General features: G+C 37.0%; 1 protein-coding gene across 22 annotated transcripts in view; it reads left to right on the top strand.

Moving 5' to 3' along the window:
* Window positions 1-2,461: 2,461 nt before the first annotated feature.
* LOC127515855 (adhesion G protein-coupled receptor L3-like) overlaps window positions 2,462-17,655 on the top strand; it is a 342,582-nt gene continuing 327,388 nt past the window's right edge. For 16 of the 22 annotated variants that reach the window (XM_051899977.1, XM_051899970.1, XM_051899965.1 and 13 more), the window contains exon 1: window positions 2,463-2,971. The gene's annotated coding sequence lies outside the window, so the exon portion shown is untranslated. Of the gene's footprint in view, window positions 2,972-17,655 lie in introns of all 22 variants that reach the window. The other 6 variants (XM_051899982.1, XM_051899979.1, XM_051899981.1 and 3 more) reach the window with 2 other exon arrangements.

Raw genomic sequence — 17,655 nt, 5'->3', positions numbered from 1 at the left:
GGTTCAGACAATCAGCACCGCCCCAAGGGCGTTCCCATTGTGTCATAAGCTACGCAGCGTCGAGTGAACCTATGAAAGAGAACAGGGTTCACAAACTGTCTAAATGTGTTTACCATGGTCCATTTCTGTATATAATATGTAAACTACATGTAATCGCATTTTAGTAAGATATGAATCAATATTTGAACTGCTTAAAAGTTTTTTTTTTATTATTATTATTACATTTGTATAATTAGATATTTGAGTAAGCTGAAACTCAATACTTATGTTTAAAAGTGTCATTCAGCAATTTCTCTCAAAAAAAAAAAAAAAAATCCTGTCATCACTGGAGCACAATGAATTCTGGGGTAGGCAAGGTCGTGGAAGGATCCACGGAAGACATATTTGGAGGCCGCATTTGAAGGAGCCTTCGAATTGGGACAGCCTTTGTTGCGCTGCTGTTACGCAATCTGCCTTCGAATGTGACCTTCGAAGTATGCAGCCTCTGAATTTGGACACAGCTGAAGTGTGCCATTTGGGACAGGGCAAAAGCGGCATTAGCTACGTCAGAAAAGTGTGGCTATGGAGGAAGATCGCGAGGGGTAGGGTTCCAGGTTGGTGGTAGAGGTAGCTGAAATGAAAACAAATGTTTCTAAGCAGTTGTACACACCAAAATGTTCTTTGCATTCAGAATAGGTCTAGACAGATTTCAGCCTAATAGTGATACTTCACTGAATGGCCAATTTCACATATATTTTGCGTATTTTCAAAATACAAAATACTGAATTTGTATTTAAATGCATTTTTTTTCCTACACAGTATGTTTGATCCATTTCAACTGAGGTATTTTGTATTTTTAATTTAAATACATATTCCTGTATTTATGCCCATCTCTGACCTTACACTCAACCTAACAAAAGCAAACGTGAGATAAAAAGGCACCTCAACTATAACAATAACAGCACAGAGAAACAATATCATTCACTTTCTGAACTAAATTTTCCCCAGCAAATGAACAATAATAAAATTGACAGCCAATCAGAATCCATTTTTTTTTTTAGAGCTCGAGCAGCAGAGGACATAATTGCGCTTGGAATGTATCTATCGTTCTTGGTGTGAACGGGCTGTGTACCAGATGAGCCAAGACACATGACATGCCAAACATATGGAGCTGGTTTATGTGATGCAAACGTCAAAATGAACTGAGTAAAAAGCAGGAATGCTGCAAAAGATTTCAGGAGACCTCACAATTATGTTGAGACATTTGGCGATAAAAGGTTAAAATCTCACTTTTAACATAACCTATGAAATATCTGAGCAAGCGTAAAGCTGGCTTTATACTGAATCTCACTTTAAAAATAGCCTACTGTAAAACGTCAACAAGGCCAAGCAGATCAAGCACCGGCTTCTTCGAGAAGAAGAAAGAAAAAAAGAAAGACAATAGCCCAAAAATGTGATGTCACTTCTTGCTTTACTGAAAACACCATCTTTTGTTTTATTACCATAATAAATGGATTTGTATGTGTTCTCATACTGTGACAGGTTGCACATTTCCCCTCTGTGTCTGAACAAAACACTGAATGCAACCCTGCAGGTAATCTCAGATCTCAGCTGGCTCTTTTATGAATGCGAGCCGTAATAATGAGGATTAAAGACTGAGGCATGTTTGCTGGTGTAAAAGCTCATTTGAGAGTCAGCGGGCCAGTAAGACGATGCACTCTTTAAAATACTGTAAGCTAATAACACGTTCTGTTGTGTGAAAAGCTTTTCAGTGCGACGGAGAGAAATATATTGAGTATTTCTTTTGTACTGCTAGGGGGAGCTCTAGTCTTTTCATTGGAGTCTATCCACCTTGCTCCTCGACGCAGGGTTGCCAGATTGTTTTTAGTGAATGTAATCGTCATTTGACTTTTCTTGAAGAAGAGTGCGAGTGTTTTAATGATTTACAAAGAAAATGGACATGACGATGGTCATAATTTTATTTCATAACATTCGTTACCTTTCACAAATCATGAGCATGAATCAAGGGTTTAATTTGTTCATTCAGCTCAATAAAGCTGATAATTCGTCTATTTTTGAGTAGGCTAAATGGTCTTTAAGTCTACCATTATCATATTTCCAAATAAAGCAATAGTCTAAAACATCTAAAATCCTAAAGTGATGTTAATGGATGAAATCGAGAAGGAATCAAACAGAAATCCTGTATGAAATACATTATAATTAAATACTCATATCAGTTTTTATAGAACTTTTCTTAAGATTCTTGTTTGAGTCAATAAAGACCGATTCCAAACTCTAAATTCAGAAACATTCTTAAACCGCCAGACACCACTAAACTAAAATTTACTTCGTTACATATCTATTATAGCTCTATTTACATTGGCACTTGGAATTAGCTATTAAAAAGGAATTAACTTTGTCCGCTGTTTCCGACGAGCGCTTTGTGTCATTTTGCAGGAGTATCTGGCAACCCTCTTTCAACCCGCATTTCTCTTGGTGTGTGCGCTTAGATCGGACTGTCACCGCGCTCAGATCGGCGCATTATACCGGAGCTGCACCTGGACTTCACCAGCACGCTGCTTTAACATTCAGCTGGAGAACTTTGGATGTACATACTTATTTACCGCTGCCCGACATTTGATTTGTTTTGGAGAAGGGCGATATGGGGACACGGTGTGCCGAGGTGGCACTCAGACTGATGATGGGGATCCAAACAAGGAGCCTTTTTATTCCTTTTCAGAAGCTCCTGTAAAACAATTGGATATCAGGACATTGATGACCCTGAGAGCGTCAGTTTGGAGTTAACCTTACAGGATAGAAAGGAATCGAAGGTCTCTGCGTTGGAGAAACAGAGTATCTCCATTTATTTCTGCGCGCAAGGACGATTTTCATCGCATAAAAGAGACTGATTGTGTCCGGAGACGCGTGTGCGGACTGTGCGCCCGGTGCGCAAAAAGACCCTCCATCACCAAGAAGCTTCGCGGAGACGCGGGTAAGTTCAGCCTGATTACAGTGTGCCCTGGAAATCTGTCCTTTATCACCTATTGAATTTCACTAAGAAATTTCTATCCTTTTGTTTTATATAAAAGTGTGTTGTTTGGATGCTCGTTTGAGGGCGCGCGCCCGCTGGTTATTAAGATGATTAACCTCTGCGCGTGTTTTCAAGTCCCTGTCCTTTCCCAATTCCTAATATCATACTTATAAAATAGGCTACAATACTTATGACTATCATTGAGTAGCTCATGGATTGTACTCAAAAGGTTGGTTACCCAACATATCAGTTTGTGTTTTTAATTTCCTATTAAACATCATGCCAGATCTTTGAGCTTTGGAGTGTTTTGAGTACTTTTACCGCAATGCTTCATTATATGTGCATGTGGCTCCGTTGCGCTCACCTTTTATACTCTCCTGCGCTGTACGTTACATCGGTGCTCAATTACCATTTTTTATATATTCATTACGTAATAAAGACTCCAATTAACTTCCTTTAGAACTATTGGATTAAGATAATTGAAATACTGACGCTTTCTCTGAAGCGCGCAGCTGCGCAGAGGCGAACCATGCAAATTGACGCAGTCTGTGGAAAAAATGTCGTTTAAAACTGATTCTGTTCCTCTATGATCCACGGGTTCATTGCGCTGTATTAGTTTCAGTAGATTTTCTGTTGTTGGAAGGAAACTGCATAAATGCCCATACTTCAGGAATAATGGAGCTGGCCTTTTCCAGGAGCCTCTGAAGGGACATTAGGAGCTCTCTCTGTTAGTCTCACCTGAATGCTTGCTTTCCTTGGAGAGCTACTGCTTGACATTCTACTGGAAGACAAGGGAGATTGAATGGGCGAATGTGTTCTGCATTGATGCCTGAAGCATTCATGTAGTAACTTTGCTCTCAGCGGAACGTTCTTGCTCTTCAGAGAACCAGGGTGAACAAACCTTCAAACTGTGTACGATTTGGAACTGGCCCTCAGATGGTGAAAAAAAGCAGTATGGGGTATCAGATACTGGCTCGTCGCTTTGCCACAGAAACAGAGTTGCCAGGAAGATGACATGCTCTAGGTATTTAGCTTTATTAAAAAAGTATAAAGCCACGTTCAAATAAAGGACGATAGGGCCTATGAGAAATATATCTACGAGAGTAGAACAGAGAACAGAAGTCCACACGATATCGACATAGCAACAATATCGTCGAAATAACCTTCAGAACGATAAAAAAAAAAAAAAAAAGACAGCCAATCAGAATCCACCCGACTGGCACTCAAGCATTTAAAGTGGCAGACGACATAAACAAAGCATTAATGTGTTGTAATGTGTGGACGCAAATATCGTAGTTACAAAGAACGACAACTATCATTCTAATTGTACGAGAATGGTGAAGTCTACACCACAGCTATAACAATAATGACACAGAGGAACAGTACTCTTAAAATCACTTTTCGAACGTTTTTTTTCCCCAGCTGACGAACAATAAAAAAACAGTCAGCCAATCAGAATCAATCCTGCTTTAAAGAGCTTAGCATTTAAAGTGGCAGATGACAAAACAGCAGCACGCTCTTATAGTAAACAAAACGTTTTTGTGCGTTGGTTTGGATGCTAATATAGTTATTGTTATAGTTCTCATCTAGCTAAGTAAACATACGCTTGTGCACTAACAGAGCCATCTCTCTGTCTGGCATCCTGAATGTTGATGTCATCCCTGAAGAGCGGAGACATGTAATGCTTTGGGTCTCACCGCTTGTCAACCTGAGCTTTGCTTACAGCGTAACCTGTCTTCATGGATTTTTCGCTTTGTGTCTTAGTGAGTGTGCTGTTTGACTGCGTTGAGCAGCCGTTGACCTCATCTCTGCAGCGAATAGATGTCTGCTCCAGTATCTGCCGTTTACGGCCTTCACACTGACCGCATTAGTCATTTTAATACAACCCAGCAGTACTTTACTAAACTGAAAACACATTTTCTCATTAAGTCTGAGAATCAGAGCACGGGCGGTCAACATACCGACTGTATTCACCCGATACGGGCTGAGGGCTTTGGAAACGCACTCCTGAGTGGCTTCCTGTGTGCTCGCTCTTATTTGCTTGGTCTAAATAAGATTAGTTCAGCCACCCCGTTCATGTCTCCCTCACCTCGCTGATGAACCCCTGCACGAAACCTTCCACTTCATTTTTCCTGCATTCCCGGCAGCTCCTCAGAGGGTTGATTGATTACAGAGGATCCTTTGACCCCAACTGGTCTCAAATTAAATCAACGAAACACATTAATCAATAACTATTGGGTCATGGGGTTGAATTGCAATGTGTGATCTGCCATTAGTGTGACCTATGGCTGAGCGATATATCAAATATTCATAATCCATTCAGGATGATGATTTTGCTGATGATGTAGAATTAAATAACATTATGAATAGCACGATCCTTGTATCACGTTTAAGGGCTTTTGTAAAAAACAATAAACATCAATAGCAAAATTGCACTAGACTTGGTAAGCTAGCAATGAATTGGACTGTCACTATGTCAATTAATCGAGTATTAATCAACATTTTAGAAAATTCACAATAAAAAAAGTGAACAATTTCAAGCATTTCAAAGCATTTCAAATGCGCAAAAATACTTTAAAAAGCCTATAAGGCTTTTTAAAATAAAGAGTTAAAGGTAACGCTTTACAATAAGTTCCCATTAGTTAACGTTAGTTAATGCATTAACTAACATTAATCAACAGTGAGTAATACATTTGTTACAGTATTTGTTAACGTTAGTTAATAAAAATACAGTTCATTGTTAGTTCATGTTAGCTCAGGTCCATTACATAATATTAAAAGATACAACTATTGTTATATAATTATGTATTAGTAAATTTTAAGATTAATAAATGCTTTAGTAGTATTTTTCATTGTTAGTTCATGTTAACTAATGTAGTTAAAGGGATAGTTCACCCAAAAATGAAAATTCTGTCATTATTTACTCGCCCTCAAGTTGTTTCAAAACCTGTATGAATTATTTTCTTCTGCTAAACACAAAAGAAGATATTTTGAAGAATGTTGGTAACCAAACCGTTAATGGGCCCCATTGACTTCCATAGTATTTTTTCCCCATGCTATGGGGGCCCATAAACTGTTTGGTTACCCATATTCTTCAAAATATCTTCTTTTGTGTTCATAGGGGTTTGGAACAACTTAAGGGTGAATTTTCACCATTTTTGGGTGAACTATTATGGAAATTATGCAAAATACCCTGGGTTTGGTTACATATAATAGTGACACAAAGTGGTATTGTAAATAAATCTTCAGAGTCTGTTCTGAATTATGATTGATTCATTGTAATGTGATTGTAACTAAAGAATTCGAAGTACCATAGTGAATGCGATGTAGAACCATGAACTGTTCACATCACTTTCAAATGAGGCTTCTCTCTTTTCAGTTGACTGAGAAGTGTTTGACTTGATTCTGATTCACAGTCTCCACAGTTTTTAATCACATTGTTGCTTAATTTAACAAATGAATAAAAGAAAAACGGCAGATAAAAATGCTTTGCAATGTCACACTTCATTTAAGCTCATGTAAGAATAATAACCAATCAATTTTTACCACTTAATGAGCACATTTTACTAAAACTCACAAAACTTCAAATTAGCTCTGCTCGTGTTTCACGAATGAGACCCAGAATGTGAATTATTTGTAACTGGAGTTTTAATGCTTTTACTTTTTTAATTAAAAGACCTTCAACATTTTTGGCAAGAAAAGTCAAAATGGTACTTTCTCTGAAATATATATATATTATCAACAGGCAATGTGATCCAGTTCTAGTCTGGATGTGTCATCCTGTGACAAAAAATACGACAGATTGAGAGATCCCAGACATGATGCAATCTTTTTGTGTTGTTGAGGTTATGTGTACATTTGTGCTGGTGCAGGTGCGGGTTGAGATGTTGAAAGCGGTTTATTATAGTGATCCAATAGCTCTGTTAGATTGTCACTTCAGATGCAATGGGAGTTGAGGGTTTCCTTTGTAAGAGCTATCTGCTATTTACTCCTCTGAAGAGCAGGTGAGATATTGCTTTTCTCGTTTTGTCTTCCTGTCAGCTGAACTGGTGCCCTGAAAATGCTCGCTGGATCTCGCTTTTTCTCTCTCTATGTTTTGTGATTTTCTGCCAGATTTCTCTGAGCATCTGAAATGAATTTGTGCGTCTCCATCGGGCCCCTTAGGGGCTTCGTCTTCCCATTGGCTGCCGTGTGCTTTGTGCCCTAATGAAGGAAATTTATAACCGGGTGGTTAATTCACAGCCTGGGTGACACTGAGGCCTGCTATTCGTTAAAGTATTGTTGACTGTTTCCATATGAAGCAATTTCATTCGGCCGCTAATTTGCCGCTGCTTCTATTCCAGGCTGCCATTTTTTGATCATTTTTTCTGATATTTTCTGTTGGAAATACGTGTGTCTACCTAGATTTTTGCAAAACTCTAAAAACGTACCTATACATACAATTTACTGTAGTTTTGCAGCTGAAATGAAGATTAGTGGCAGTAAAACAATAAGGACTATTATTCATTTTCATACAATTTATGATTACGGCTCAGATTATTTATTAATAAAGACTTATTTTCATACAGTTCCTTGCACAATATGTTTTGACCTCAAAACACTTTTACCATAGTGCATGATTTGTAAACTAATACATTTTGATGTTTGCATTGCAAAACCAGCTCCATATGTCAATTTCTGATATAGTAAACTTGCTCTGTAGCTCACCTGGTACAGCATTGCACTTGTGATGTGAAGTACGAGTCCCATGAAATACAAGTGATGATAAAATAGCTCAAACTCATAGAAGCAAGCTAAAATTGCTTCAGCAAATGTGTTCTCACGTTTGGTTTTGTTAACACTATCGGTTAGGTTTAGGGTAGGTTGTATGTTAATTTCAAAAGTGATGTACTATTAACCTTTTAGCGCCGCTCACTGGACATTTAATTTCTGAACTGAAGTGATATGTACAACAACCAACAATTAAAATTTTGCCAAAATCACTTTAACTGTTTCAAAGAAAAAATAACATCACTTAAAGCACCTGAAAAGTGCAGCAAAATGTACCCGGAGCAACGTATTTCAGGATATGCAGTAGTGTTGTCAAAAGTACCGACTTCGATACCAAGTCGATACTGAAATTTTGAAAATGTTACTCTTTGAGCGGATTTGTAAACACCTCTGATTGGCCATTGTGTTCACGCACTCAACAGATATGTCTGTGATGTCATGTTGTAAATAGACATCAGTGACGCTGATACACACTTGCCTTCAAACACTCCCGCTTTCAAAACGCTTTCACATTCAAACACTTCCATGTGCTTTCAAACGCTACCGTGTGTTGATCATTGTAGCCAATCACAGACATATCTGTTGAGCGTGTGAACACATTGGCCAGTCAGAGGTGTTTACAAATCCGCTCAACAGCGCTCAAAGCTTCACATTTTTAAAATTTCAGTATCGACTTGGTATCAAAGTCAGTACTTTTGACAACACTACTTTGCAGAAATGTCACGTATTTCCAGTCAGTCTGGGTTGGATGGTTTGCCTATATTCCTGCCAGTCTTAATCACGTTTTTGATTTGATTTTCACGGCTATTACAGAGTTTGACATCATTTGAAAATAATAATAATAAAAAAAGTCTGGCTATCTCGGCCAGTTAACACTTTGGCCAGTTAAAGTGAAACTTAGTAGGCGTCATCGTTCCCATTGTATTTTGTGCCCAAATAAGGGCTTTTTAATTTTCAGCCCTGCGATTTAAGCTGTGTTGATTTTTTTTATATGTATTTGTCTGCACACTTTGAGGCTTCACTTTTAGGATGGAGTTGTTGGCTCATTTGCATCTCCATTGCTTGATTTGATTCTGCTATGGACACTGTAACACCATGGACTGAATAGGTCTTGCTGTTGTATAATGAAAGGAGACATGGGCTCTTCAATTAACTTTCGTAGATGGCCCCAACTTCATGCAAGTGAACTGCTGCCTGCGGGAAATACATTATTTTGTTTTCCCTTCAAGTGGACTTGCTCTTGATATACCAAACCAACAGGCTGGAGGGTGGGAATCCCACTCATTCTTCCTCATGACAGATACTATTGAATGAGAAAGTCTTTATCTCTTTTAAATAATGGCTCTGCATTGCGGTGATGTGAACTGCAGAACGACTCGCTTCACAGGGCCGCTTTTTTGTGTTTCTTGCAGGCCTGGAATCATTTGTGAGGGCGTTTGGGCAGGTTTAGGAGTGATAAGATGTAGTTTGCATTCAGATGAAGGTCACTGCGCTAGCTGAGACTCCCTTTTCCACTGGCTGATAAAGCAACATATCTCTGAGATTTATAAACATAGACGGCCTTTGTTTCTCTAGGCTGTGGATTTCTAAGAGAACTTGGTGTGAAGTTTTGTCTATCTTATATTGTTTCCTTCATTTTGGCCAAGACTAACTTGAAGAGTTGAGAATGTCAAGTTATTGCCTTTATAAGAGAATATTATTGTTAAACAAATGTAGCCATGCAATTTTAAATTACCAAAGTCCAGATTTCTTATACATGCATTTTAGTACCCAATACCCAATGAATTATAACAGACATTCATAACCACTAATTTGTTGTTTAGACTTAGCTATTTATTCATGTACAGTGGTTTGCTTTGTGATCATGTGTTTTTGGCCACCATGTGATGAAATCATGTGACCTCTTGTATAAAGATGGCTTCTTCATTTGTAGACCATTGTATGGAATTTTTTTTTTTTTTTTTGCTAATTTTCTACTTTATAGTTACACCTCATGACATTAATCTTGAAAATTGTATGAAAGTTTTTTAAAAAAAAAATTCTTTATCTTGGACACTCTTATTTGTCTCTCTCGCAGTTTGCTCTTGCACTGCATTGTTTCACACTTCATACCATTGGAACCACAATTTGTTGAATTTACAAATGACAAGTGTGAAATGTTGCTTAATCCAGGGTTAAAAAGCGTGAAGTTACAGGAATTAAAGAATTGTAGCTAGTAGGTGTATGTGCTTGATTAACTCAGTGTATTTCTTGTGTCCAGTGTGGGGTATTTGGACATTGTCAGCTGCTCGGTGTTTAGCATAGCCATTTGTTAGCAGGGACAGCAGCTAAATGTCTCCACATACATTCTGTTTAATTAACTAAATCAATCTCTTGCCCAAGCCAGAAATACAATTACTGCACTGGGCGTTGCCAAAACACCTGCCGTCTCTGTGTGTGTGTCATTATTCCTTCCAAGTCTCCATTTGTCTATTAAAATTGCACTTGTTCACAAAATTGTGTTGCAGTAAATGAGAGCAGGTCATCACAGCGTGTTTATCTTTGTTTTGGTGGTGTGTACATTGAACTCCTGTGTCCCTGAGTGTAATGTCATCCAGAATATTGTTGCTGTCGGGCGGAAACTTCTCCATGATTGCTACTTTTCAGGAAATTGAAAAAAACCAAACAAAAAAAAAACTCTATTTTTTAAAATAATTTAAGACCACGTTGTGTGATTGTGACTTTATATATGGTCATACACTTGCACATGTCAATATTATAAACATTTAACCAAAATCAAGCTCAAATGGAGTCACAAGGTTTTTGACCAGCGAATTTCTGAGAATTTTAGACATAGACTACGTGTTTTGTGCGTCATTAGAACGTCCACATCTGAGGCAGTAAGTGCATTGCATTATGTTTTCATCAACTTGCAGGTAGCCTAATAAAATTTACTGTAGCTATGTAGGCGCTCAGTTTTTTCTGTAATTTGGCCAAAATCTCATGTTATTAAGGAAAAAGTGTTACGCACAGGCTATTTTATTGGTTATGACTCGGCGACAAATGCTGAACCAAGACACAGTTCTCCAAATTATTAAAAGCATTACCCTTTAGCATTAGCATTGTATTAAATACATATGTATATGTGTCATATATATATATATATATAAAATGTGTGTGTTTCAACTGTGCATAATCAAAAAAACAGTTCTTTATTTACCCTTACTTTGCAAACGAGCAGAGACCATCCAAAATGTGTGCGGCACTTCATTCACAATAGAGGCGGGGCAGAGTTATGAGGCTTTACTGACAGTTTGAGGATCCAATGGAGTTACAAGGTTTAATCACCAGCTCTTTTAAATACTTTTCATTGGTTAAATATTTGCAAAACCAACAGACAGACTTAAAGGTTGACCAATAGCAATAATTTATGAAAAATAAATAAAATAAATAAAAATAAAACACAAAATATGGAGATACAAGGTTTCTGCCTAACAGCCACAATATTTTTTTTTTTTTTTTTTTTTTTTGCATTGTGAATTTTGAACTGATTTTTTTGTTTTTGTTTTTTAAAAAGAAACAAAAAAGTTAATCTGTAATCATTATAATTAATTTGTAATTAATTTTTTGGTCAAAAGTTTGAAATAATTAAGATTTTTTTAAAATGTTTTAATGTCTCTTATGCTCACCAAGGCTGCATTTATTTGATCAAAAATACACAAAAACATTAATATTGTGAAAAATTATAAGAATATACAATATGTTTTCTGTTAAAATGTAATTTACTCCTGTGATGTCAAAGCTGAATTTTCAGTATCATTACTCCAGTCTTCAGTGTCACATGATCCTTCAGAAATCATTCTAATATGCTAATTTGTTGCTCAAGAAACTTTTCTTATTATTGTCAATATAGAAAACAGTTTTGTTGCTTCATATTTTTGTTTACTGTAATCTTGATTAAAAAAAAAAAAAAAAATGCAGCCTTGGTGAGCATAAGAGACATTAAAACATTTTTTAAAATCGTAATTATTTCAAACTTTTGACCAAAAAATGAATTACAAATTAATTATAATGATTACAGATTAACTTTCACAGATTAACTTTTTAATTCAAAAACATTTAAAAATATTAATTATTCCAAACTTTTGTATGGTAGTGTGTATGTCTTCACTTAAGTTAAGTAAATATGTGTGTTTGGTACAGCTGTTCTGGCTCTTCACTGAGGATGAGTCTTTATGTCCATTCACGCTTAAACTAGTGCTGACAGAAACCACCTGGCTGTTCCAGCACAATAGTTCATCTCTCTCTCTCTCTCTCTCTCTCTCTCTCTCTCTCTCTCTCTCTCTCTCTCTCTCTCTCTCTCTCCCTCTCCCTTTCCTTGTGTTTCTCTATCTGCAGTGTCAGATTTGAGCCCTGTGGGGTTTGTGCGTCGGATCCGCCTGTTAGGTGACATTGGTCAGTCCGTAGGGGCCAGTGTATGTGTGAGAGGGTAAAGCCACTGCAGTGCTGCTCCAGTAGATCCGTGTCCTGCTTCATGCACTGCCAGAGAACAGAGAAACACAGATGTTGGGAAACAGAGATGTAGCAGAAAAATATGTATTTTTTTAGACTTGTGTCTTATTAGGAAGTATCTTGAAAGAGGCTATAGAAAATAACAAGTAAGGACTTCATTTTATGAAAATTGTGTGTGTAGGCCTAATATATATATATATATATATATATATATAGCTGAATGCTTGATTCTGATTGGCTGACCAATGTTCTAATTATTTTCCCACAAACTCTGGGTGATCAGGGAGTCGGCCATTTTAAAGGCTGTTTCAGTCGCAAAATCCTTCCAATGCAATGAAATCTTCGCTCCCTAATAAGTCCCACAATGTACAATAAAAACCAGGGAGCATCGATGCTCACTATGATCCCTTAACGGAACTTCTAAAGATAGAAACATAAATCACTCAAGCCAATTCACCACACATGATAGATGTTTTAAAAAAACAAACAAACCATTATTTAAATATATTTCAGCATAAGCATACATCGCTTGACAGGTAGTGAACATAATCTAGTTAACATTTATAATTTATTTACGGCTGAAATGTTGCAGGTATATGTAACAAGCAAAGTATTTATCATAATGTACTTTAAATAACATTTAAAAAATAATGTCAGAAAGATTCTGCTGTTGTTCATAAATACCAGTAGTGATGTTGTACAATGAGAACGTTGCCATGTCACCAGAAATAGTCATCAGTGTCCCAATGTGTAGTGAGCTAGGGTCCTTACTAGTGCCTGAATTTGTGTACACTATATACTAATTCACAACCTCAGGATGCATTATTTTTCTAATAATTCAAAGGCCCGTCATAAATTATTCCTTACATATGAAACCATTTTAGCCCATTTGCGTCTCAAGTACAGCCTCTATAATTGTTTTTGCTTGGCCCATTTGTCCCCACAATGAAACTAATGTAAGTGGGTAAAGTTTATGCATTAAAATTATGCCTTTTGAGCACAATGAATTCAGTTAATGCTTTTTTTATGGGGTTCATTAGATAGATGCGCTTATTAGAAACAATAGGGGTCAATAGAGTAAGCCCACTTGACAAAAACATTATATATAGACTATAATTATAAACAGAGCTTGCTTTTTTGTGCAAGAAGCTTCTAAATATATTGTGTAATGTAATGTGTAATGTAGTTCATTGTTTATTACTGTAACTACTGTATGTTTGTGAGCACCACTCAAACCGTGTCCTAGATGGCATCACATTTTCACGGCTTTTGCTTTGAAACAAATAAATTTATGTCATGCATGTTTTCTGTCTTCTTTAGATTTCAGTCTTATTAGTGTATCTTCCCCTGTATTCAAGGTACATTCTTTGAATTAACTTAGTTTTGTTTTTTCCTAGTTTCTAATGCCAATAAACACATTAGTGTCACATTTCTGGATGGAAATATGCATAGGCCTATGTATGGTTGATATATGGTTAATTTGAGGAGATGACATGGTGCGAAGCTTGTGCATTTACACATAACTTTATATAGCATATAGCATAAATTATAGCTTATGCACATTATATGCAAATCTGAAAACATTTGTGCGCACTCACTGTTAGAATGAAAACAATGTTTTAAGGGATGTGTATTAAGAAAGCACCTGGGGTCAGTTTTAATGTCATATTGACACACTTGCTGTTCAGAAAGGTTGGAGGAACCATTAAGATTCCTTTCAAAATGGTATTTTATGCTTTGAATGGCTCCAGTCTGCTCTAAACTTTTGTTTAGGTTCGAGTTAAGATCTGTGCGTCATCATGGAGTCAAGGGTGAGTGTTTTCAGGGCGGCTGCAGTTGCATTATTCTGCAGTCACACTGTCACATGAGATCAGGAAGAAGATTTCGGATGCCTTTTATTCAGGTTTAAGTGAAGCGTTAGAGACATCAACTGTTTCTCTCTGCATGCTACGCTGAATGCTGAATAAAACCCCGAGAAAGAAAGAGTGACAGTTTGAGCCGTTAAGAGCTTCAGACAAAATGAGAGAACTTAAAGAAAAGAGGAAAGCTGCAAAAACTTGTCTATGAGTCACACCCTTGTCATTAGTTTCTTTCAGTTTTCATCAGAATGGAGGGATGAGGTTGTGTAATCAGGGGCGTGTCCAGGTGGGTGGTCTGGGGTGGTTCTAGCCAAACCCCTGAAATGTGATTGGACACCTGAATTGCAATCCCAAATATCTCCAAAGTCAGAAGTGGGAACTTCAAAAAAACAAGATAACTTATGCCTGGTTTCGCAAACAAGGCTTAAGCGTAGTTCCATACTAAAAGCAACTTGCACTGACATACACTATATTGCCAAAAGTATTGGGGCACCCCTATAAATCATTGAATTCAGGTGTTCCAATCACTTCCATGGCCACAAGTGTATAAAATCAAGCACCTAGGCATGCAGACTGCTTCTACAAACATTTGTGAAAGAATGGGTCGCTCTCAGGAGCTCAGTGAATTCAAGCGTGGTACTGTGATAGGTTGCCACCTGTGCAATAAGTCCATTCGTGAAATTTCACTACTAAATATTCCACAGTCAACTGTTAGTGGTATCATAACAAAGTGGAAGCAATTGGGAACAACAGCAACTCAGCCACGAAGTGATAGGCCACGTAAAATGACGCGCATGCTGAGGCGCACAGTGCGCAGAAGTCGCCAGCTTTCTGCAGTCAATAGCTACAGACCTCCAAACTTCGTGTGGCCTTCAGATTAGCTCAAGAACAGTGTGTAGAGAGTTTCATGGAATGGGTTTCCATGGCCGAGCAGCTGCATCCAAACCTTACATCACCAAGCGCAATGCAAAGCGTCGGATGCAGTGGTGTAAAGCACGCCACCACTGGACTCTAGAGCAGTGGAGACATGTTTTCTGGAGTGACGAATCATGCTTCTCTGTCTGGCAATCCAATGGACGAGTATGGGTTTGGCGGTTGCCAGGAGAATGGTACTTGCCTGACTGCATTGTGCCAAGTGTAAAGTTTGGTGGAGGGGGGATTATGGTGTGGGGTTGTTTTTCAGGGGTTGGGCTTGGCCCCTTAGTTCCAGTGAAAGGAACTCTTAATCCTTCAGCATACCAAGACATTTTGGACAATTTCATGCTCCCAATTTTGTGGCAACAGTTTGGGGATGGCCCCTTCATGTTCCAACATGACTGCGCATCAGTGCACAAAGCAAGGTCCATAAAGACATGGATGAGCGAGTTTGGTGTGGAGGAACTTGACTGGCCTGCACAGAGTCTTGACCTCAACCCGATAGAACACCTTTGGGATGAATTAGAGCGGAGACTGTGAGCCAGGCCTTCTCGCCAACATCACTGCCTGACCTCACAAATGCGCTTCTAGAAGAATGGTCAAAAATTCCCATAAACACACTCCTAAACCTTGTGGAAAGCCTTCCCAGAAGAGTTGAAGCTGTTATAGCTGCAAAGGGTGGGCCAACTCCATATTAAATCCTACGGATTAAGAATGGGATGTCATTAAAGTTTATGTGCATGTAAAGGCATGCGTCCCAAAACTTTTGGTAATATAGTGCGTCTTAAATTATGTCAGTGCCATTGTTTTATCTCAAGATGCACATCAATAATGTATTTTATTTCTAAGGAAAGTTTATAAAAGCTACTTAAATGTCCTAATTGAACTAAGGCCTATTCTTGGCTTGGTCTAAGCCCAGTCTGTGAAACCAGGCCTTAATGTTTAATGGAAAATTATTTTTTAATAATAATAATAATAATAATAAAAGTGTTATTATTAACTTTCTATTATTTATTATATTTTATTTATTTATTATTTTTAATAATAATAATAATAATAATAATAATAAAATTTATTATTATTAATACCAATACAAATAATAATAATAATAAAAGTATTTGTATTATTAACCTTTTTATTATTTATTTTATTGTATTATTTTATTTATTATTATTTTATTTATTTATTTTATTTTAATAATAATAATTATAAAATGTATTATTAATACCTATAATATTATTAATAATAATGGTATTATTAACCTTTTTATTATTATATTTTATTTATTTATTTTAATAATAATAAAATGTATTATTGATATAATACCTATAATATTAATAATAATAATAATAATAATAATATAATTATTATTATTATTATAAGTAGATGGTATCAAATTTTCACAACATTTTTAGATTTTAGATAGATAATAATAGTTATTATTATTAATATGGATGCAGGGTTGTGCTTCATTATACCCTTGAATGAATTTTCCTGTCTTTTGGCCTCTATAACCCCTCCTTTGTTCTTGATGGTAAGACGTCTCTTTCTCTGTCTGTAATGAAGAGGATTATCAAATCAAAAATCAAGCAGGGCCACTGCCCGCTGGGATCCTTCAGCTGGGCCGCCATATGGAGGATTTACTGATAATCCTTAGTGTTAAAGGACTTCAGAAGGAGATGCAGAAAAGGCTTGATGTCATGGAAGTATTTCTGCTTTTGTGTGTGAAATCATGACAACACGAGCATGTCATAGCTGATTAATTCTGATCAGATGTGGTGTGTTGCTGAGGAAGATGTAAAAATCAGGTGTTTCTCAAGGTCATTGCTGTAATTATGTGTGATTTTATTTATGCAGCCAATTTGATCAAGAGCCTGATGGGAATCTGAGAGATATGAATGAATGAGTATCCTTTTCAATCATTCAAATTGTTATTAGGATTTTATGGTCTGAAGGTCAATCACCTGCATACTACACACACACACAAGTGCTGATTTATGTTTCTACTGTTGGGTGACCAATGCCCTCCCCATAACAACCCCCACCCCCTGCGCACTACGTCTTTAATTTGTTTTATTGGAAACTTGCAAGTGCAAATACTACATTGCCAACCAAATACAACCACATCTTTAGTCACCTCTGTTTCCATGAGCAAATGATAACTGGGCTAGGCAAGGTGACACATATGCAACAAATGGCCCTTACAACATTTTAACATGCTCATTTCTCAATTATATAATTATACTTGGTGTTAGTTTTTCAAGAGTAGCCTACTGTTTTTTTTTTTTTTCTCTGTGTGATGGTGCACTTCGTTATTCATGTCTCACAAAGAGAAACACAGACTGCAAATACATTTACCAACCAAAAACACATCTTTATTCACATTCTTCCCGCAACTGTCCCTCTCTCGCTGATATACCTGATGATTTTAGAGTTAATTACTTACTATGCAATTAATCATCGTGCAAAAAAAACAGACAGCACAAGCTTTTGTGTCAGGTTATGTTGTAATGCTAAATATAAGGATAGAAATTGTGTACAGTACAACCAGCTGGGACCCGATGTGAGATCATCCACCAATCAGAGAGGTGCCCGAATATCCATTGATTT

The sequence above is a fragment of the Ctenopharyngodon idella genome, chromosome 7, assembly GCF_019924925.1.
Source record: "Ctenopharyngodon idella isolate HZGC_01 chromosome 7, HZGC01, whole genome shotgun sequence".
NCBI classification, from domain to species: Eukaryota; Metazoa; Chordata; class Actinopteri; order Cypriniformes; family Xenocyprididae; genus Ctenopharyngodon; species Ctenopharyngodon idella.
Note: the sequence above shows the minus strand (reverse complement) of the source record. Positions and strands in the feature narration are given on the sequence as shown.